The following is a 23,526-nucleotide window of genomic DNA, read 5'->3' as shown; positions in this document are numbered from 1 at the left end:
ATTTTTAAAACCTTTTGCTTTCATTTTTTTAAATAATTACATTGTGATTGGTTAAAAAATGTCTATTTGTATTTTTTAAAAGAATGTTTCTATTTTTATATCTATAGGCTATTTCTGGAAGAGAAAAGTAGAAACAGTGGTTGGTTTGGGGGAGGAACTGAAAGTCAGTCTATGGTCAGAGGAAGATATTTTTCTTTTTATTTATTTATTTATTTATTTATTAAATATTTATTTATTTATTTAATTTTGGCTGCAACGGGTCTTCGTTGCAGCATGCGGGATCTTCATTGCGGCATGAGGGATCTTTAGTTGAGGCATGTGGGCTTCTTAGTTGTGGCATGAGGACTCTTAGTGCTGCATGCAAACTCTTAATTGCAGCATGCATGCGGGATCTAGTTCCCTGACCAGGGATCGAACCCAGGCCCCCTGTATTGGGAGCGTGCAGTCTTACCCACTGGACCACCAGGGAAGTCCCCGGAGGAAGACATTTTTAACTGCACCCTCTTCTGAACTATTTGCATAAAACCATGTACATACATTATTTTTCAAAATTAAAATAAAAGATTTCTAGTAAAACACAGGAAACCTCACTTCTGTCCTAAAAAATTACTGTGATTACTTATGCATAAGTTATACATTTAATTTTCACAACTTAAACTTCTATAACTATGCTGTCCAGTATGGTAGTTACTAACCACATGTGGCTATTTAATTTAATTAAAATTAAATACGATAAAAAATTCAGTTTCTCCATCACATTATCACATTTCAAGAGCTTAATAGCTACATATGGCTAGTGGCAACTGTATTGGTACAGTGCAGATAATTCTATTGGATGGCACTGTTCTATAACATCCATAAATCAATGGTTAAGAGCACAAATCCATAACTGAGTTCCAATCCTAACTCTCTAGGGAAGTAACCAAACCTCTTAGAATCTCAGTTTTCTCATATGTAAAATGAGGAAGTATAGGATCTACCTTATAAGAGTATAAGGATTAAATGAGATAATTGTCTAAAATATTCAGTACAAGGCCTAATCCATGGTAAGTACAAATAAATGATGTATGTGTGTGTGTATCAGGCATATATAGTGAGAGAGGAGTCAAGAAATTACCAAGGAGTTTGGCCTGAGCAACTAGAATAATGCAGTTGTCCCTATCTGAGACAGACACACAAGAAGTTGGGTTAACTAGGGCTGGGGAAGGACATCAGGATTCAGTATTGGACATGTTAAGTATGAGATGTCCAGTAGACATCCAATGGAAATGTCAGGCAACTGAATGTGTGAATCTGGAGTTCAGAGGAGATGTATGGACTAGAGATATAAATTTCGGAGCCATCAGCATGTAGATGGTAAAGCCATGATCTGGATGAGATAATCTAGGGAGTAGGTGAAGACAGAAAAGAGAAAAGATCCAAGAACTGAGTCCCCAGATACTCCAACATTTAAAATTTGAGGACATGAGACTGGGAAGAAGTAGCCAAAAAGGCAGGAGAAAATCAGAAGGGTACACTGTCCTAGAAATCCAATATTGAAATTGCTTCAAAGAGAAAAGAAATCATCCATGTCAAAATACACTTAGGTCAACTAATATAAGAACTGATCTCAGAAATTAGAGATAACAGATATATACAAATCTTTTAAAGATAGTATCTAACTTAAATATATACAACTCCTTTTTTTAAAAATGCACATGAAAATGGCAATGAAAGGCTAAAGAGATCTTTTTGCTGTACGGGGAAGTAAATTATGATATCAAACTTAATAGATTAACTCTTCTAACATTACAGAATTATGTATTTTCCATATTTTATATGTTGCGTAAGTAGAGAGCACCACTAGAAGGAAAACACTGTTTTTTTCTTCTTAGGTCCTGACGAAATCAAAACAATATCTTAAAGTTTTATGTTTATTTATTTAGTAAACTGAAAGAGTATACTTTTTTACCAAGAAACTTTACTTTCTAATCTTTAATATGAGAGTATTAGTATTCACATTGTACAGCTTTTTAGTCACAGTTTTGAACATAGTAATGTCATACAGTTTTCTAGTCACAGTTTTGAAACAATATATATTGCTGTTAGGTTATTGTGCCTTATAACCCCGCTGTTAAATAGGAATACCTACTTATTTCAGATCCTCTTATCACAGCGTAGTAGGTAAGACTATAGTGCTCATGAAAGGAAAGGGGTGGGAGGCAAGCTAGCATCATAGATTCAATCTTTTGCATGAATCAGTTGGCTTCATAGTCACAGACAAAATGTATTCTCTCCATAGACTGCAGAAATGCCATTTGTTATAAGCAGAACTAAAATGAGATGCATCAAATATAGCAAATACATGGTACAAATGCCTATTCTCTCTCATTCCATGCCTACATCAGACATCAATAATTGATCAAGGTACTCTTTTCCACTGAATTTTTGGAACTCTTCTTCATATGACTTTCCTGAGTGTCACTACCAATTGACCAAAGAGAATATGAGTTCAAACCCATTACCAGCCTTATATAGGTTTTTCATATTTTCATTTTCATATTGTCACAGTCATGTTTTTATGAAAGAAAAGCATGTTATCCATACTGATAAATAATATGTTATTCATTTAGTCTCCTTTAAGCAAGTTATTTCAAATACAGACAAAGAATAGGGAATGAAATGAAACATAAATTGTTTAATGAGTCAGTGAAAAATGGAATAGACTGAATCATCTTATACACAACTCTAAAAGTAAACACTTCCTCTCCAGCACTATATAAATACTCAGTGCAACTTTGAGTACAGTACTGGGGGGGGATGGAGATTTGGAATAGAAGATAGATTAATAAGATGTGATGTTTGCCCTAAAGGAACTCATTATCTGAAGAGACAGAACATATTCCTCACTAACTATAATAACAGCTAATATTTCTTGAGCATTTATATGCACTAGGCACTATTCTAAGAACTTTATACACACTACTCATTTAATCTTTACAATAACTATATGAAGTAATTATTATTATAATCTAAGGTAGACTGTTATAAATGTTCCCAAGAAAGAGTAATTGTTATGATGATGGAGATTAAAGAAGTCTTTAGGGGTCTCCTTCTAAATGACATTTAAACTTGGCATTCTTAATCTTAATTTGGTTTCTTGTAGGGTTTTCCTGCTAGAGGAAGGGGCTGTTCTCAATGAAAAGCACTGCATTAACAAGTGCACAAAGTCATAAAAAAAGAATTATATGTTTGGGTGTGAAGAGGATGTCACAAGCTTTTAGGTGACCCTGAATGCAACCTTAAGGCATCTGGTCTTTACTAGGCAAAGGGGAGGCATTAAAGATCTCTGATCTGGAGGAATGATAATGAGAACAATATTTTTCAAAAGAAAACTCTGGTGTCAGTGCTGAAGGTCAATGGAAGAACAGAAAGATAGGAGACAAGGAGATCAATTGGGAGGCTATAACAGAAGTTGTAAGGTAGTGTTTTTTCAAACTGTGGGTCATGTGAAATCAACTTAGTGGGTTGTGACAAGCATTTAAAAAACAATGAAATCATGCTAAAAAATTTATACTGGAACCTATCCTATAAGGGTAAATATTGTTTTACAAATTTTACTCCAGTTCATATGCATATGCTATATTTGATATGTGTATTCATAAGAATATATGTATACTGAGTCATAAATTCAAAGGTATTTCTTACTGTGGGAAGTGGTAAAAAAAATTTGAAAAATATGACCTAAGGGGGAAATGATGAGGATCTAAATTAAAGCTGTAGCTCCTGGAAATGGAAAAGCAACAAATTACTTGAGAGCTCTTTCAAAGAATAGAGTTAACAGGACTTACTGATGAACTTGCATGCAGGGCTTGAGGGAAGTAAAGGGAAATATAATATGCTAAATAATGGCTCACCAAAAGATACCTATATCCTAATCCCTGGAACCTGTGAATGTTACTATATATGGGGAAAAGTACTTTGCAGATATGATTAAGTTAGGGATCTTAAGATGGGGAGAGTAGCTTTGATTACCCAGGTTTTCCTTAAATGCAATCACATGTATCCTCATAAGAGGGTGAAAGAGAAAGATATGACAGAGACAAAAGAGGAGAAGGCAATATGACGACAGAGGCAGATACTGGAGTGACACAGTCACAAGCCAAGGAATCTGGCAGCCATCAGAATCTAGAAAAGGTAAGGAAAAGATTCTTCCCTGAAGCCTCTAGAGAAGGTGTGGCCCTCTTGATTTTGGCCCAGTGAAACTGATTTCAGACTTCTGGCCTCTAGAACAATGAGGGAATACATTTCTGCAGTTTTAAGCCACCAAGTTTCTGCAGCCACAGGCAACTAGCACAAGGAGCCTTGGCAACTGGGAAGGTGTCGATGTCATTAACAAAGACAAGGAGCACAGGAAAAACAGGGATTTTGAAGAATAAAATTTTAAATATCATAAGTATGAAACACAAGATAAATCTGAACAAAAAAATATAAAACACCTGATTTTCTATTTAAGCTATTTCAATTCTAACACTACAAAAACTTTATAATGTCTTTAAACTGTTCCGGTTTCATGTTATCTCTACTTTTCTTTGGATAATTAAATAAGATACATGGTTTATATATTCTTTCTGACATCTGACAATTACTGGGGTTAAAACAGGTGCCAGCTTCTAGGATTATGTAGTGCCTCTGGAATGTTTATTCCAAATAACTACAAAATCCAAGAACCATCTGTTACTGTGGATCACTTACTTAAGCCATTCAGGTTTGCAATTTTTTCAATGCAGTTTGTAGACAGTGAAAGCTTCCTAAAAAAAAAAAAACGAACACTTGAATTAATAAGAAAAAAATGTTAATGGTATATCAGAAATTATTCCTCAAGTGTCCACAGAAGATGATATTTAAGTCACATTTCCTTTTACACTGAATCCTTTTTTCCCTCTCAGACATGACATGTATTCCTCCATTTTGAAATCTTCATACTTTTTCCCTGATTACAAAAGTTAATATACACTATTGTATAAAATCAAAAAAACCTTTTTGAGGGTAATTTGGTGTTATCTATTAAATTTTTAAATGCATGTATTCTTTGACCCAGTAATTCATTTCTAGGAATATGTCCTATTGAAATACTAATACAAATGCCAAAAATATATGAATTAGATTATTTACTGTATTATAGTAATAGCAAAAAAGTGGGAAAAAATTTATAAATACCCATCAGCTGAGGAATACAGATAATGAAATACTATCTGCCAGTAAAGCAAACAAGATTGGGCTATACATACCAACTTGGGAAAATGTCCATGATATGCGTATAATAAAAAGTTATGTGATCCTAACCACCCCACACATTCCCCCAGAGATAATGACTTTTAATAGTTCGTATATATTTTTCTAGATTTTTTTCCTATACATACTTTAATGTATAAAAACAAATTTTTAAAGGGAGCATAATTACACGTTATTAATCTTCCTTTCTTGACAAAAATGTTTAATATCTTAGTAAATATCATGCAAAGAATATAATAAAAGCTAATTTTATTGAACACTTAATGTGTGCCTAGTATTCTTCTAAGTATTTTACATGTATTAACTATTTTAACCATCAGAACAATCCTATGAAATAAGTATTATTATCCAAATTTTACAAATGAGGAAACTGAGGCACAAAGATGTTAAGCAATTTGCCTGATATTATACAACCAGAAAGTAGCACAGGCAAATTTAAGATGCAAAAAAACTTACTCTAGAACATAAGATCTTACCCTTCTGATTTGACCTCAAGAGGAATTCTTCTTTTTTTTTTTTTTTTTGCTTGAAACACTAAAAGCAATTACTGTACACTGTAAATTACTGGTCAAATCTGTGTATTTTCTAGTCATTCCCCATTCTCAAGAACAACCAGTTAAAGTGAAAAATGGACTGGAAAATCTGGGACTATGGTTGGGGAACGATTCTTTAATTTAAGCAACCTGCTCAAAGAGTGTCAGCAAAAATATGAACAGGGTGACTCTTTCTAAGCAGTTTCCAAGGTACTTTGGTATGGGGTACAGAACCTTCTCAAATGCTTGCCTTTGAACTGGCTTTATGATAAAAAGATATTTGACCACTTTGAAATAATGATCTTTGAAATCATGATTTTTGAAGGCAAAAACACATCTAAGGTGGGTTTTTATGTAATACATTGTGTTCTCATCACAAAGGACAAGTTGCATACAATAACTAAATATGTTTGCTTTTCCCTTTAATTCCAAAGACAGATATTAGTCTAATGCATGAGTTCACAAATATGCATCTAAGAGTCATTCAGATTGCTTATTATAAATACAGATACCTCGTTTCATCAGTAGATTCTGTTTCTATAAATTTGGAGTGGGGCTTATCTACTGCACAAGGAGATTCTTATATAGGTAGTCAGGGGACCACAGTTAGAAAAACAAAGGATGAAGAAATCAGAAAGAACCCCAAGTGATTCTGTAACATTCTATGCCCCTGACAAGACACTGCAGCCTGAGAGCACGGTTACAAGGTGTCATGGTATAATTGCCTCAAATTAGCCACAGAACCCTGCTAAAAAGTGTGTATTTAGAAAATAAGTTAAAAGGAATAAATATAGATCTGATACTTAAAGTCTTGGATAAATAGGATTACAAATAAATGTAACTTGATCCCAATTAGGAAAAAAAATTAGAAGGCTCTATATCAAAATGCTGAGACTTCCCTGGCAGTCCAATGGTTAAGACTCTGCGCTTCCATTGCAGGGGGCAGGGGTGAGATCCCTGATCCCTGGTCGGGGAACTAAGATCCCATATGCCCTGCGGTCCGGCCAAAAAGTTAAAAAAATAATAAAATAAAATAAAAACCAAAATGCTAGCACTGGTTCTCAAAAGGTGTGCAGTTTTGGTTGATATTATTTCCCTTTCTTTGTGCTTTTAATATTTTCTAGGTTTTTAAAAAAATTATTTTGTGTCCCTCATGACTTTTAAAGAGGGCTCTTTTTTTAAAAAAATTTATTTTACTTATTTATTTTTGGCTGCGTTGGGTCTTCGTTGCTGTGCGCGGACTTTCTCTAGTTGTGGTGAGTGCGGGCTACTCTTCATTGCGCTGTGCGGGCTTCTCACTGCAGTGGCTTCTCTTGTTGCGGAGCACAGGCTCTAGGCATGCGGGCTTCAGTAGTTGTGGCTCGTGGGCTCTAGAGCACAGGCTCAGTAGTTGTGGCACACGGGTTTAGTTACTCCGCGGCATGTGGGATCTTCCCAGACCAGGGATCAAATCCGTGTCCCCTGCATTGGCAGGCAGATTCTTAACCACTGCGCCACCAGGGAAGCCCTTCTAGGTGCTTTACAATGTATTTTCATAGTTTGAAAAGTTGGGCCTCTCACTGTTGTGGCCTCTCCCGTTGCAGAGCACAGGCTCCGGACGCGGAGGCTCAGCAGCCATGGCTCACGGGCCCAGCCACTCCGCGGTATGTGGGACCTTCCCGGACCAGGGCATGAACCCCCGTCCCCTGCATCGGCAGGCGGACTCTCAACCACTGCGCCACCAGGGAAGCCCTGAAAAATATTTTTTTAAAGCAGTATCTCTATGCCTCTGAGTAAGTATAGTATCGACTTTGGTGGATAATCTTACAAGAGAAAGTACTAGACTTTATGACAGAGAAATAGTTTGTGTTATTTAGCTTCTCCTAAGAGACAAGGAAATTTCTATTCTCCAGGCATATTGTAAAAATTATACTGTAAGAAAATACAGGGGCTTCCCTGGTGGCGCAGTGGTTGAGAGTCCTCCTGCCGATGCAGGGGACACAGGTTCGTGCCCCGGTCCAGGAAGATCCCACATGCCGCGGAGCGGCTGAGCCCGTGAGCCATGGCCACTGAGCCTGCGCGTCTGGAGCCTGTGCTCCGCAACGGGAGAGGCCACAGCAGTGAGAGGCCCGTGTACCGCAAAAAAAAAAAAAAATACAGTACAGGATTATTCAGGATTACTCTATTAATAATCCTAGAAACCAATAATCTTTTATGTTTGGGTTGGCCAAAGTGAGAATCAGAGAAAGAAAGAAGGGAGGGAGGGAGGGAGGGAGGAAGGAAGGAAGGAAGGAAGGTAGGAAAGAAGGGAAATGAAGATCAAGAAAATAAATATATTTTTCTAGTTTGTGTATTTAGAAAAGGAAGTGAAACTTAACAGCAATACTAGAAAAGATGAAAAAAGACAAGAGAACTTACTCGCAATTAAAAAGTGTGGACAAGGACGCATCCATCTTCTCTATAGGGGGAATCTGGGCATACAGCTTTATCTCTCTGGCTTCTGATGGCTTCTGACTGGTTTTCTCTTCCTATGTTAAAAATTAATTTGGAAGAAAATAATCCAAATGTGGAACTAAAAAAGGCCAAAATTTCTCAAGGCTTTTCAATGTTTATTTCAAAACAATTATTAAAATTCAATAATTCTGTACATTCCTGACAGTTCACTTATTGACAACATTTACTTACTGAACCTGATAACTAGCCTTATACATGGCTGATTCAGATAATTCACTGTTAGGTCTCAACCAAATGGAAAAGAGGAGGAAAGAAATAACTTTTATTTCCGTAATTTAAAAAATCCTTTTAGAGCCTATCAATTAATAAACAAAAACATTTTCCTGGGAAGAATTCCTTGTCCCTAAACAAACTTTTCCTAAGTATCAGATTCAGACCTATAAGATCAACTCTTTCTGTCATCTCATCTTTCTGTTCCTATATACAATTTAGCCAGAGCTAGAACCACCAAATACCAAGAATTTGGGAAGATTTTCTCTTTATGACAAAGCTGAAATCAAATTTATTTGCTCTACAATAATTTACTACTAAATTCTACCTTAGAGTTTAATTTCAGTACTAAGTACACAGTTTAAATTTTAATTACCAGGATATGTTGCCTAATAATAGTTTCTAAGTACCTCAATACTTAGAGTTAGCTCTATCTCTCCAACAAAACAAGAAGATCCTACAGCTCAGGGACCATTTTCTTGCTTTCCTACATTTTCTATAACCTGATATTAGACACAAAAGAAGCTTATTTTTAAAAAGTCAAATCATAACACATCAATAACAGAAAATATATAATCAGTTGAAAGAGATCTAATACACAATCACTCAGTATTTTTTTTTGTGCCATACTTTATAGGTTAGGAGATGGGAGACTGACACCAAGTAGATCCTTAATAAATGTTGCATTAATGAGTGCAAGAATGAGCATGATGTCTTCAAATAATCTTAAAGTCAAAGATTTATGGCCATAATGTAATCTAGAAATAGAACCTACAAACCAAAGCAAAAAACCAACCACTTGTTATTATAAATAAATAAAACAAAATCCTAAAATCTGATGGAAGGAAATCAAATCTAATACTAAGCCTACTCCACACTTTTTTATTAAACAAAACAGATCTTTCACTAACTAAGCAGAAAGATTTTTTAATGTAATTAGAGTACAAAGAAGTTTATAAGTACTAAAATAAAAATTCAAACATTTCATTATCCTACCCATTTTGTCTATTTTCCCTAGACACCAAGTTTCTTGAAAGAGTTTTTATTTAAAGCCCAGCTACAAAAGCAAAAGATACATTATTATACAAAAAAACAAGTGATAACATAGTCAAATATGTTATCACTGGGCATAGAAATTGAGGAGCCATCTCTATACTCTATGGAAATTTGATCTATAATGCTGAAATACAACTGTTCAAACTTTATAGAATGTTATATTCAAAATATTTGTTTATATTTAATGCATTTTTTACAATGCAGTTTCTTCTCTAATATTACTATATGCTTTTTAAAAATGTATTTTGTGTATGTATTGTGTATTTTTTCCAGATATAATGACATATAGCACTGAATAAGTTTAATATATACAGCATAACAATTTGACTCACAAAATCATGAAATGATTACCACAATAAGTTTAGTGAACATTCATCATCTCATACAGATACAAAATAAAAGAAAAAGAAAAAAATTTTTCCTTGTGATGAGAACTCAGGATTTACTCTCTTAACTTTCATATATAACATACAGCAGTGTTAATTATATTAATCATGTCGTACATTACATCCCTAGTACTTATTTACCTTGTAACTGGAAGCTTGTACCTATTGACCATCTTCATCCAATTCCCCCTACCCCTACTCCTTGGCTCTGGTTACCACAAATCTGATGCCTTTTTCTATGAATTTGTTTGTTGAAATATAATTGACCTATAATACTAAGTTAATTCCCAGTGTACAACATAGTGATTCAATATTTCTATACATTACAAAATGATCACTATTTTTTACAGATTTATTGAGATATAACATTGTTTATGTTTAAGGTATACCCTGTGATGCTTTGATACATGTATACATTGCAAAATGATTACCAGAAAAAGGTTAGTTAACACATCCAGCACCTCATATAATTATTTTTTGGTGTGCTGAGAACATTTACGATCTACTCTCCAGACTTCCCTGGTGGTGCAGTGGTTAAGAATCTACCTGTCAATGCAGGGGACACGGGTCCGAGCCCTGGTCCAGGAAGATCCCACATGCCGTGGAGCAACTAAGCCCGTGCGCCACAACTACTTAGCCTGTGCTCTAGAGCCCACAAGCCACAACTACTGAGCCCACGTGCCACAACTACTGAAGCCCACGCGGCTAGAGCCCATGCTCCACAGCAAGAGAAGCCACCACAATGAGAAACCCACGCACCACAATGAAGAGTAGTCCCCGCTGGCTGCAACTAGAGAAAGCTGGCGTGCAGCAACAAAGACCCTACTCAGCCAAAAATAAATAAATAAATAAATTTATTTTTTAAAAAAATCTACTCTCTTAGCAAATTTCAAGTACACAATACAGTATTATTAAATATGCTGTACATTAGATCCCCAGAACTTATTGATCTTATAACTGGAAGTTTATACCCTTTGACCAACTTCTCCCCATTTCCTCCACTCAACTCTGGCCATCACCATTCTAATCTGTTTCTATGAGTTCGGCTTTTTTAGATTCCACATGTAAGTGAGATCATACAGTATTTGTCTTTAGCTACCTGACTTATGTCATTTAGCATAATGCACTCAAGGTCCTTCCACGTTGTTGCAAATGGCAGGATTTCCTTCTTTTTATGGCTGAATAATATTCCATTGTATACAAATATACATTTTCTTCATCCATTCATCCATTGATAGGCATTTAGGTTGTTTTCATATCTTGGCTATTGTGAATAACGCTGCAATGAACATGGGGATACACGTATCTCTTTGAGATAGTGATTTCATTTCCTTCAGATATATATGCAGAAGTGGGACTGCTGGATCACATGGTAGATCTACTTTTAATTTTTGAGGAACCTCCATAGTATTTACCATAGCACTGTACCAATTTACATTTACATCCCCACCAAAGTGCAAAAGAGTTTCTTTTCTCCGCATCCTCACCAACACTTTTCTCTCGTATTTTTGATGATAGCCATTTTAACGGGTGTGAGATGATATCTCACTGCAGTTTTGATTTGCATTTCCCTGATGATCAGTGATGTTAAGCATCATTTTAGTATTTTTATTCAATGTTTTTTCAGTTGTCTATGCATGATTTTCGTTTGTCCACATTGACTGTCCCTGTTCTAACCTCCAAGAGGCTAAAACCATCATTTGTCTAAAACCTAGATAATCCACAACACATATCAATCTATCACCTGAAAATAACATGTAGTTTAATGATGATAAAGTTGAAAAAGAAAATGTACTGTAACAGAGATTCCAGCCATTACAGTAACAGATGAATCAGCTTTTCCATATTTAAATTTTCCAGTGGTCAGATTTTTTAATTGAAATTTTTATTGAGACACTTGAAAATTTATGTGCAATTATAAAAAATAATACAGAGAGATCCCTTATACACTTTGCCCAGTTTCCCCCAATAGTAACAGTTTTCAAAACTATAGTATAATATCACAACCAGGATATTGATATTGATGCAATCCACTGATTTTAATCAGATTTTCCCAATTTTATTTGTACTCATTTGTACATACGACTGTGAATGTGTTTGCATGTGTGTATTAAGTTCTATACAATTTTATCACATGTGTAGGCTCATGTATCCACTAACACCGTCAAGATAGCTAAACAGTTCCAATACCACAAAGATCCCTTGTATTGAATGGTCATATTTAAATAATTATCCAAAAATTCTCCTTATGTGGTTTCTAGAAGAAGTAAAAACTCATAACTTACCCATCTGGCTAGGGCTTCTTTGATTGTTGTTGCTTTTGCCTTAAAAAGAGAAAAAACAAAGCTGTCTTTATTGGTATGATGTGTTGACTCAATTTTCATGCAATAATTATTAGCCCTGGCATCTACCGTTAAAAAGATTAACTTCTTTTTTTGAGACTTTATATGCAAAAAGAGTGTTTTAATTTCCTGAAATCAGAAATACTCATTTAAATACCTCTCAGAGAAATTAAGGAAATCGTGATGTAATGTCAGATACTTCACTCCCACTTGGTTTACAAAAAACATATAGCTTTCAACACTGATATTAAAATATATCTTATTTCATTGATTCTAAGATTTATATCTTCTTTTATATTTTAATATCTTTGAAATTTGGATACATTTTACAACCAGGAACAATTTATAATTGCTGCAGCCAGGTAGCACTGATGAAGTTTTAGAAAAATATTAACCATCTTGGACTTCCTTAGTAGTGCAGTGGTTAAGAATCCGCCTGCCAGTGCAAGGGACACAGGTTTGAGCCCTGGTCTGGGAAGATCCCACATGCCGCGGAGCAACTAAGCCCGTGTGCCACAACTACTGATCCTGCGCTCTAAAACCCGCGAGCCACAACTACTGAAGCCCACGCACCTAGAGCCCATGCTCCACAACAAGGGAAGCCACTCTAATGAGAAGCCTGCGTACCGCAATGAAGAGTAGCCCCTGCTCGCCGCAACTAGAGAAAGCCCGCACACAGCAATGAAGACCCAACGCAGCCAAAAATAAATAAATTAATAAATTTTAAAAAATTAACCTTCTTATTTAATATACATACGATATGCATTTTTATGTTTATCAAAGGATAACATATGATAAAAATCTATATGCCTAAATACATTTAAAATAACTCTGTTAATAAGTACAAAATAAAAATTCTAAGTGATAGGAAATTATGCCATAGTTTAACTCTAACTTCTTATTTTTCTTTCTTAGTAGAACAAAAAATAATGTCGCACCTTATAATCAATAGTATCTTAGATTCAATTTATATGATATTAAAAATTTTTTAAGGTAAGAAAAGGAAGACATTCTTTGAATCATTGCTGGAACTCGTTAAAAAAAAGAGAGAGCCCTAAACAATAACAAAAGGAATTATGTCTATGAAATAAAGATACACTAATAAGTAGCACTTGAGTTAAAAATAGAATTTAAATTTAAGTAAAATAATAAAATTAAAGACAAAGAATGTCAATATTTGAGGAATATAACACTTAAAAGGAAACTTATGCTTCAAATACATTAATTTTAAAATAAGAGAGGGAAAAAAAAGAAAAAAAAATAAGAGAGGGACTTCCCTGGTGGCGCAGTGGTTGAGAATCCACGTGCCAATGCAGGGGACATGAGTTTGAGTCCTGGTCCAGGAAGATCCCACATGCTGGGGAGCAACTAAGCCCATGCTCCACAACTACTGAGCCTGCGCTCTAGAGCCCGCGAGCCACAACTACTGAAGCCTGCGCGACTAGAGCCCATGCTCTGCAACAAGAGAAGCCACCGCAATAAGAAGCCTGTGCACCACAACAAAGAGTAGCCCCCACTCGCCGCAACTAGAGAAAGCCTGCACACAGCAACGAAGACCCAACACAGCCAAAAATAAATAAATTAAATTAAATTAAAAGAAAATAAGAACAGGGAATGATATTCAATACCCTATGATAAACCATAATGGAAAAGAATATGAAAAAGAATGTATATATATATATGTGTGTGTGTGTATATATATATATGTATATATATATATATATATATACACACACACACATATATATATAACTGAATCACTTTGCTGTATGGCAGAAGTTAACACAACACTGTAAATCAACTATACTTGAATAAAATAAATTTTAAAAATATAAGAGAGAACAAGAGATAGAAAACAAATAAGTTAAGCATTCAAGATGTTTGAAAAAGTACATCATGAAGGCAGAAGGAGATACAAAGGAAGAAATCAATGAAAAACAGAACGAGAGGAAAAAAGATTAACTAAACTAAAAGTGGGTTCTGAAGTCTCTGGCAAGCTCAACTGAGCTAAAAAGAGAGATATACAAATTTAAAATATAGAATAAATAAGGGGAAATAACAGATATCACAGAGATTTTATTTATTTATTTATTTATTTTTTTACTGCATTGGGTCTTCATTGCTGCACGTGGGCTTTCTCTAGTTGTGGCGAGCGGGGGCTACACATCATTGCAGTGTGCGGGCTTCTCATCGCGGTGGCTACTCTTGTTGTGGAGCACGGGCTCTAGGCACGCGGGCTTCAGTAGTTGTGGCATGTGGGCTCACGGGCTCTAGAGCACAGCCTCAGTAGTTGTGGTGCACGGGTTTAGTTGCTTCGCAGCATGTGGGATCTTCTCAGACCAGGTCTCGAACCTGGGTCCCCTGCATTGGCAGGCAGATACTTAACCCCTGTGCCACCAAGGAAGTCCCATCACAGAGATTTTAAAAATAAAATATTATAAGCAAATATATGGTAATAAGTTTGAAAACCTAGACAAAGTATGCATTTCTAGAAAAAACAAAAGTGCCAAAACTCACAAGAAGAATCAGAAAATTTGAATAGACTAATTACTATTTAAAACATTAAAAAGATAATCAGGGGGGGCTTCCCTGGTGGCGCAGTGGTTGAGAGTCTGCCTGCCAATGCAGGGGACACGGGTTCGAGCCCTGGTCTGGGAAGATCCCACATGCCGCGGAGCAACTGGGCTTGTGAGCCACAATTGCTGAGCCTGCGCGTCTGGAGCCTGTGCTCTGCAACAAGAGAGGCCGCAATAGTGAGAGGCCCGCGCACCGCGATGAAGAGTGGCCCCCGCTTGCCACAACTAGAGAAAGCCCTCGCACAGAAACGAAGACCCAACACAGCCATAAATAAATAAAGCAAACTGTCAACAAGTAAAAGTAAACACTATAAAATAAATAAATAAATAAAAACACATTGCTTAAAAAAAAAAAAAAAAAAAAAAAAGATAATCAGGGCTTCCCTGGTGGCGTAGTGGTTCAGAGTCCGCCTGCCGATGCAGGGGACACGGGTTCGTGCCCCGGTCCAGGAAGATCCCACATGCCGCAGAGCGGCTGGGCCCGTGAGCCATGGCCGCTGAGCCTGTGCGTCCGGAGCCTGTGCTCCGCAATGGGAGAGGCCCCAACAGTGAGAGGCCCACGTACCGCAAAAAAAAAAAAAAAAAAAAAGATAATCAGAGATTTACCCTCACCCTCCTCCCCTAAAACCCCAAGCCTAGATAAATTACAAGTTCTACCAAGCTTTCAGGGAACAGATATTACTTGTTATACAAGTTGTTTCAGAAATCAGAAAAAAGAGGGAAAGTCTCCAACGTATTTTACGAGGCCAGAATAACCTTGATGCCATAACCAGATAAGGAGCCCTCTTTACTTTTCAAAACAGATTTGAAAATCCTAGATACAACATTAGATCTCCAAAGCCAATGGTGTATAATGATCATGACCAAAAATGGCTTATGCCAGGATCATAAGGATTGTTTAACAACAGAAAAGTCTATAAATATAAATCACTTATTAATGGATTAAAGGGAGAAAATCACATTTATTTCAGTAAGTGCAGAAAGAGCAGTTGATAAAGTTTTACAGCTGATAGTAAAAGCTCTCAACTAAGGGTTAAAGTGAAATTTCTTACTTGATAAAAGCTACACATCAAAAAGCTTCAATAAACACCACAGTTAAGGGAGCAATTCATTCATTTCATAAAATATTTATTGATTACCTCCTATGTACCGAACATTCTTTCACTTGCTGAGGATATATCAGTGTACAAAACAAAGATCCCTGCCTTCATGGAATTTACACCTATCGGCAGGAGACAGATGGTAAATAATATAATAAATAAATAGATATAAATCATATAGTATATTAGAAGGTGACAATTACTAAGGAAAAAGAAAAAGCTGAGCTTGGTAAAGAGTATCAGGATGTGTGTATATGTGTATGGAGGATTTATTTTAAAAAACGTGGTCAACGTGGGCCAAAATGGGAATGCAACATGAAAAGCATTCTCAAACTCCTAGAAGAGAACATAGGCAAAACATTCTCTGACATGAATTGTAGCAATGTTTTCTTAGGTCAGTCTCCCAAGGCAATAGAAATGAAAGCAAAAATAAACAAAAGGGACCTAATCAAACTTAAAAGCTTTGCACAGCAAAGGAAACCATAAATAAAATGAAAAGACAACCTATGGACTGGGAGAAAATATTTGTAAATGATGTGACTGACAAGGGCTAATTTCCAAAATATACAAATAGCTCATACAAGTCAGTAACGAACAAAACAAAACAAACAAACAAAAAAACCCAAACAACACAATCAAAAAATGGGTAGCGGCTTCCCTGGGGCGCTGTGGTTGAGAGTCCGCCTGCCGATGCAGGGGACACGGGTTCGTGCCCCGGTCCGGGAGGATCCCACATGCCGCAGGGCGGCTGGGCCCGTGAGCCATGGCCGCTGAGCCTGCGCGTCCGGAGCCTGTGCTCCGCAACGGGAGAGGCCACAACGGTGAGAGGCCCGCGTACCGCAAAACAAAACAAAACAAAAACCAGATAAACAACAAGGACCTACTGTATAGCACAGGGAACTATATTCGATATTTTGTAATAAGCTATAATGGAAAAGAATATGAACAAGAATATAAATATATATATATGACTGAATCACTTTGCTGTACACTTGAAATAACCCAACATTGTGAATCAATTATACTTCAATAAAAAAATAAATTTAAAAAATTGATAATTCAAATAGCAAAAATATATATATAAACAACAAGGTCCTACTGTATAGACAGGGAACTATATTCAATATTTTGTAATAAGCTATAATGGAAAAGAATATGAAAAAGAATATATATATATATATATATATATATATATATATTTTTTTTTTTTTTTCTTTTTGCGGTATGCGGGCCTCTCACTGCTGTGGCCTCTCCCGTTGCGGAGCACAGGCTCCGGACGCGCAGGCCCAGCGGCCATGGCTCACGGGCCCAGCCGCTCCGCGGCATATGGGATCCTCCCAGACCGGGGCACGAACCCGTATCCCCTGCATCGGCAGGCGGACTCTCAACCACTGCGCCACCAGGGAGGCCCCAAGAATATATATATTTAAATATGTATAACTGAATCACTTTGCTGTACACCAGAAAACACAACATTGTAAATCAACTATACGTCAATAAAAAAGAAAAAAGTATTCTCTCTAAGATCCCGAACACATCAAGGATGCCTATCTACTATCACTACTACTGTTTAACATAGTACAAGAGATCTTTATCAATATTACAATAAAAAGAAGTACAAATTGGAATGATTAAAGTAGGAAATAAAACACTATGTGCAGATGATCATCTGTGTAGAAAACACAATAGAATAAACTAACAAATACTAGAACAGATAGAGTATAGCAAATGAAGAACTCTGTTGACAACTTAGAAAAATTAAGAGATGATATTTTCAATGTAAAAACAACAAAGGACTACTATCTAGAATATACAAGGAACTCCTAAAATTCAAAACCAAACAACCAAAAAAGGGAAAAGTTGGTTAAAAATGTAAACAGAAAATTCACAGAAACTGAAAGCCAGATGACTAATAGTGAGGTATTTGAACTCAATGAAAATCAGAGAAATGCAGAGTAAAACAATGGGATACTAAAATACATCCTCAAATTGGCAAAAGTTAGAAAGTTAGTGAGAATGTAGAGAAATAGGAACTCTCATGCATTACTGAAGTAAGTAAGAACTAGTATAGCCATTCTGGAAAGCAATCTGACAGTGCCTAGAGAAATTAAGTACTCATAGACTCTAGGACCCCACAGTGTCATTCCTGGATATACTTCCCACAGAAATCCTTGCATGGGTCCAAAAAAAGACACCTATAAGAACACTTCCAAGTTGGAAGCAATCTAATTATCTATAAATTGGTTTATAAGGTCACTAGTTCCCCTACAGTGGAACTAGTGGGAGTCAAAACTTGAAATGCCTAAAGGACCAATAGACATCATTAATGTGTAAAGCTGGCCATGTAAAGAGGATAACCTCTACCTGGTTCTAGAAAACTTGGCAGGTGGACTTGGAACAAGAGTTACCCTAATATCACATTTCTCCAAATATGAAAACTCTGTTAATTGAAAGTAACACCCTTATTTTATGTACCATTAAGAAAGAAAAGATGCTGCCAATTATATCACACCATCATATTTCAGTAGTACAAAAATATGAAAAAAGATGTGTCCGGTAGTGAAATATGGTATTTCTGATTTTTCAGAGGAGCCAGAAATCTGCGTTTTGATGTAAAATATGATCATTTTTAAGACACTGGAAGCTAATTTTTTTAAGTTAAAAAACTATGTGGGGGGGCTTCCCTGGTCGCGCAGTGGTTGAGAATCTGCCTGCCAATGAAGAGGACACGGGTTCGAACCCTGGTCTGGGAAGATCCCACATGCCGTGGAGCAACTAGGCCCATGAGCCACAACTACTGAGCCTGCGTGTCTGGAGCTTGTGCTCCGCAACAAGAGAGGTCACGATAGTGAGAGGCCCATGCACCGCGATGAACAGTGGCCCCCGCTTGCCACAACTAGACAAAGCCCTTGCACAGAAACGAACGCCCAACACAGCCAAAAAAAAAAAAAAACAACTATGTGGGACTGTATTTCTAGAGGGCCCCAGAACTACAAGTTTGCAGCCTCAGCTAGCTTCATCTAATTACTAGTTCTGATTCTCTATTTGAAGATTTTCAATAATTCTCATGGTTCATACTTGCAGAATTATTTAGGGCTAGTTATTTCTTCACCTAAATATAAATTTAGGTTCAAGAATTTTTTACTTTCCTTGGTTTTCAGCTAAATGCCTATGGAATAAAGTAAGGAAGGCAGAGGGGAAAACTGCTTTTAAAAGAGTAGGATTTAGGGACTTCCCTGGTGGCATAGTGGTTAAGAATCCGTGCCAATGCAGGGGACACGGGTTTGAGCCCTGGTCCGGGAAGATCCCACATGCCGCAGAGCAACTAAGCCCATGCACCACAACTACTGAGCCCGCACTCTAGAGCCCGCAAGCCACAACTACTGAGCCTGCACTCTAGAGCCAGCGAGCCACAACTGCTGAAGCCCGTGCGCCTAGAGCCCATGTTCCACAACAAGAGAAGCCACCGCAGTGAGAAGCTTGCGCACCGTAAGGAAGAGAAAGCTTCTGCTCCCCACAACTAGAGAAAAGCCATAAAACAAATAAATTTATTTTTTTTAAAAAAAGAGTAGCATTTAATCTCGTGGTTGAGGTCAGGCATGATTTCCTCATCATTTCAATTTCCTGGGCTCAATTTCTGCCCACTTATATAGCAATGGAATCACAAAATGAAGAAAACTATTTAAACTTATTCTTTATAAATATTTCCATCAGGGGCTTCCCTGGTGGCGCAGTGGTTGAGAATCTGCCTGCTAATGCAGGGGACACGGGTTCGAGCCCTGTTCTGGGAGGATCCCACATGCCACGGAGCAACTAGGCCCGTGAGCCACAACTACTGAGCCTGTGCGTCTGGAGCCTGTGCTCCGCAACAAGAGAGGCCGCGATAGTGAGAGGCCCGCGCACCGCGATGAAGAGTGGCCCCCGCTTGCCACAACTAGAGAAAGTCCTCTCACAGAAACGAAGACCCAACACAGCAAAAATAATAATAAATAAATTAATAAACTCCTACCCCCAACATCAAAAAAAAAATTTCCATCAGGCAGGACAATCACATACTTTGCTAAATAGCTTTGGCTGGGTCTGTAACTAACCAACAACATCCCTTTTTCAACTACTAGTTGGATCTACCAAGTATGTAAGCACGAGAGTGCTCACTTTATGTAGGAGTTGAGGAGCATCACTAGGTAAAACCATTACTTCATAAAGAGCTTTGATTAGATAGCCCGCCGGCAGATTTCAAGTCTAAGATAGCGGTATTTCTCAAAGTGTTGTGGGAGCCCTCCAATTTTAGAATCATTTGAAATGCACATTCCTGAATCCCCCCCAATTAATTAAACATTCATAATCTGCACTCCAACTTAGGCCAAAATCATACTCATGCATGCTGAAATTTGAGAAACACTACCTTAATATGCTGTGTTAGAGAGGGTTTTATTTATAATGTTACAATGTTACTAATAACTGAACTGACAGTCATTCAGAGGGCAACCTGGACGTATCACAGGTTACAAATACTGCGGCAATCAGTGTTACACACAGTCCTCTTGTAACCAACCTCACCCTCTATCTCGCCGGGGCGGGGGGGCGGATTACTTCCATGTAAAAAGATATCCTTATTCACACTCCCCCTTCCATCACCTTTCCCATTCTACTCCGCTCTTCGCTTTTTGCCCTCTGCTCTTTGCCCTCCCTTTTCTCTGCCAGAGTCTCCGGCAGAGATTAGCCCAACCTCCAATCAGCCCCACACCACCCGGTGCCAGGGCTTCTCTTTCGCCTCAGGCCTCAGAATCTATACCGAGCCAGCATCCGCTACCGGCTCCCTTCCGCTGTTTGAGGACCTCCGCCATCCTCAACCCTCCAGTTACCCTTTTCCACTTCCAATCTTCTCTCAGCTTTGGCTCCGAGGCCTAGAGGGTACTCACCATTCCGGCGGTTGCTACTGTCACTGCTCTGGTTGCTAGGGCCCGCCGGGGTCAGTGCGCATGCGCACCTCTTGGAGCTCTCCTTGGAGCCCTACCCCGGCAGCGGTCTTTTCTCTCCGCCCTCAGTGTGGCGCAAGCAGGGCATTGTGGGACCGCGCGGCGTACGCCGGGGTCTTCCCGCTCCGCGGTCGCAAGCTTCCCAGGGACTGCAAGCGCAGCAATGGGTGGCGCAGAGGGGTCGAGAGCATAACCTCGCGGAGTGGTTGGGAGATGTCTTTTTCCCTTGTGAAAGTAATTTCAGCTAATCTGAAGTGACGTACCGGCTTAAAGTTTAAAACTTTGAAACCTCCCTGTAACAACTGCCACACCCCATAAAGGAACTTTAAAAATTCCCTTCCTTTGCAGATTGCCCTTCCCGTTCTCTTGACTCCCTGCTGTAATTTACCTAGTTGTCCGACTGAGGATACCCAGACACGGCTGCGTTTCTTCAGTTAGCTTCTCCCAGCCCCTTCAGGCAGCCTGAGGCGGCTGAAGCATGAAATGCTGGTTTTACATAACCGAGGTGTCTTTTTACCCCCAACTATCAAATTAGCCAAAAACTGTAAAAATGTCCAGAGTTGCTAGGGGTATGGCGAAGTGGGGACGCATACATACACTGCTGTTTGTAATTGATACAGCCTTTCCGCAGGCTGTTAGCAATTTTAAAGCTTTAAAAACTTTTGCACCTCTGTGACCCAGCAGTTCCACTTCTAGGACTTCATCCTGAAGAAATAATCAGGCATATGCACAGAGATATTTGTTCAAAGTTTAACAGCGAAAAGCAAACCCAAATGTCAACAACAGAGAATTGGTATTATTAAGGATATTATGAGGGGGTTCCCTGGTGGTGCAGTGGTTAAGAATCCTCCTGCCAGTGCAGGGGACACAGGTTCGATCCCTGGTCTGGGAAGATCCCACATGCCGCGGAACAACTAAACCCATGCGCCACAACTACTGAGCCTGAGCTCTAGACCCCGCGAGCCACAACTACTGAGCCCATGCGCCTAGGGCCCGTGCTCCGCAACGAGAAGCCACCACAATGAGAATCCCGCGCACCGCAACAAAGAGTAGACCCCGCTCGCTGCAACTTGAGAGAGCCCGCATGCAGCAACCAAGACCCAATGCAGCCAGAAATAAATAAATTTATAAAAAATAAATATATAAACGTTACATGCAATTAAAAATAAGGATATTGGGAGGTTTTAAATGTTTTTTATGGACTGAATTGTGTCCCCTCAAAATTCGTATGTTGAAGCCCTAAGCCCCAGTGTGACTGTATTTGGAGACGGAGTCTTCAAGGAGGTAATTAAGGTTAAATGAGGCCATAAGAGTGGGGCCCTAACCCAATGGGACTGGTGTCCTATAGGAACAGACACCAGGACTGGTGTGCAGAAAGGAAAGGCCACGTGAGGACACAATGAGAAAGTGGTCATCTGCAAGACAAGAACAGAGGCCTCACCAAAAACCAACCCTGTCTGCTCCCTGATCTTGGACTTCCAGCCTCCAAAACTGTGAGAAAACAAACTTCTGTTAAGCACCCAGTCTATGGTATTTTATTACTTGCAACCTGAGCCGACTAATACAAGGTTCATTTTGCTTGTCTGTTTTCTGATTGTTCTATAATGTGCCTGTTTTAAATTTTGAAATAAGAAATAAATTTCACTTTGAAAAAGGTAATTTAATCAATTCCTAAAAATAGGAAAAAGTAAAATTTTTACTGAAGAAAAAAGTGTATATTCATAACATATCCAACTTTTGTTCTTGTAGGTTTTTTTCATTTCTTTTCAGATCTCCACATCTCCACAGCTCTGCAAACTAGGATTCTTCTTCATCTGCCACAGTCTCTACCAGTTTTGTTGATGTGACTGTAATTGGCATCTAATCCTTAAACATATCTCATAATCCAGCAGAGTAGTCCTTTTACTCAAAACTATGGATTATACCATAAGGAGTTGGTATTAATAATGAAATATCATTAATGAATCAATTTTATCTTCATGCTTGCTCAGAACATTACTTCTACTTCCTTTTTGTCATTGCAGCAGTAAACTTTGACCATAAATATGTTTTATTTAAAACCATATAAACTATTTACCACTACATAAACAGAAGTCTGCTTGTCTCTGCAAATGAACTCACAATATCTTGATACATTTCCCATCAAGTACATTTTGAGTTTCAGATACTCAAAGGTTAAAAACAGTCACACAGTAAAAAAGAATTATGTAACTGGGATCCTTCCTTTGTTTTTTTAAATCCTGCAAAATGACAAAATAGATTCAAAAAGCTATTCACCAGAGAATATAGCTTTGGGTCCACTTGCTCTTGCTGCAGGCCTGGGTAAAAGAAAGTTGAGAGAAAGGTTAAAAATCTTATTGAGGGCTTCCCTGGTGGCACAGTGGTCGAGAGTCCGCCTGCCAATGCAGGGGACACGGGTTCGTGCCCCGGTCCGGGAAGATCCCACATGCCGCGGAGCGGCTGGGCCCATGAGCCATGGCCGCTGAGCCTGTGTGTCTGGAGCCTGTGCTCCTCAACGGGAGAGGCCACAACAGTGAGAGGCCCGGGTACAGCAAACAAAACAAAACAAAACAAAAT

At 38.1% G+C, this 23,526-nt stretch overlaps 1 long non-coding RNA gene across 1 annotated transcript; it reads right to left on the bottom strand.

Annotated features, from left to right (window-relative positions):
• Positions 1–8,263: 8,263 nt before the first annotated feature.
• On the bottom strand, positions 8,264–20,894 carry LOC308614938. The gene is made up of 3 exons (XR_014015464.1): positions 20,836–20,894; positions 12,238–12,276; positions 8,264–8,314 (listed from the first exon to the last, which is right to left on the bottom strand). It is a non-coding gene; the product is annotated as an uncharacterized lncRNA (long non-coding RNA).
• Positions 20,895–23,526: the final 2,632 nt, after the last annotated feature.

Source organism: Mesoplodon bidens, assembly GCF_964165515.1.
Source record: "Mesoplodon bidens genome assembly, chromosome: 3".
Lineage (NCBI taxonomy): Eukaryota > Metazoa > Chordata > Mammalia > Artiodactyla > Ziphiidae > Mesoplodon > Mesoplodon bidens.
This window is presented reverse-complemented; position numbering and strand designations above follow the sequence as displayed.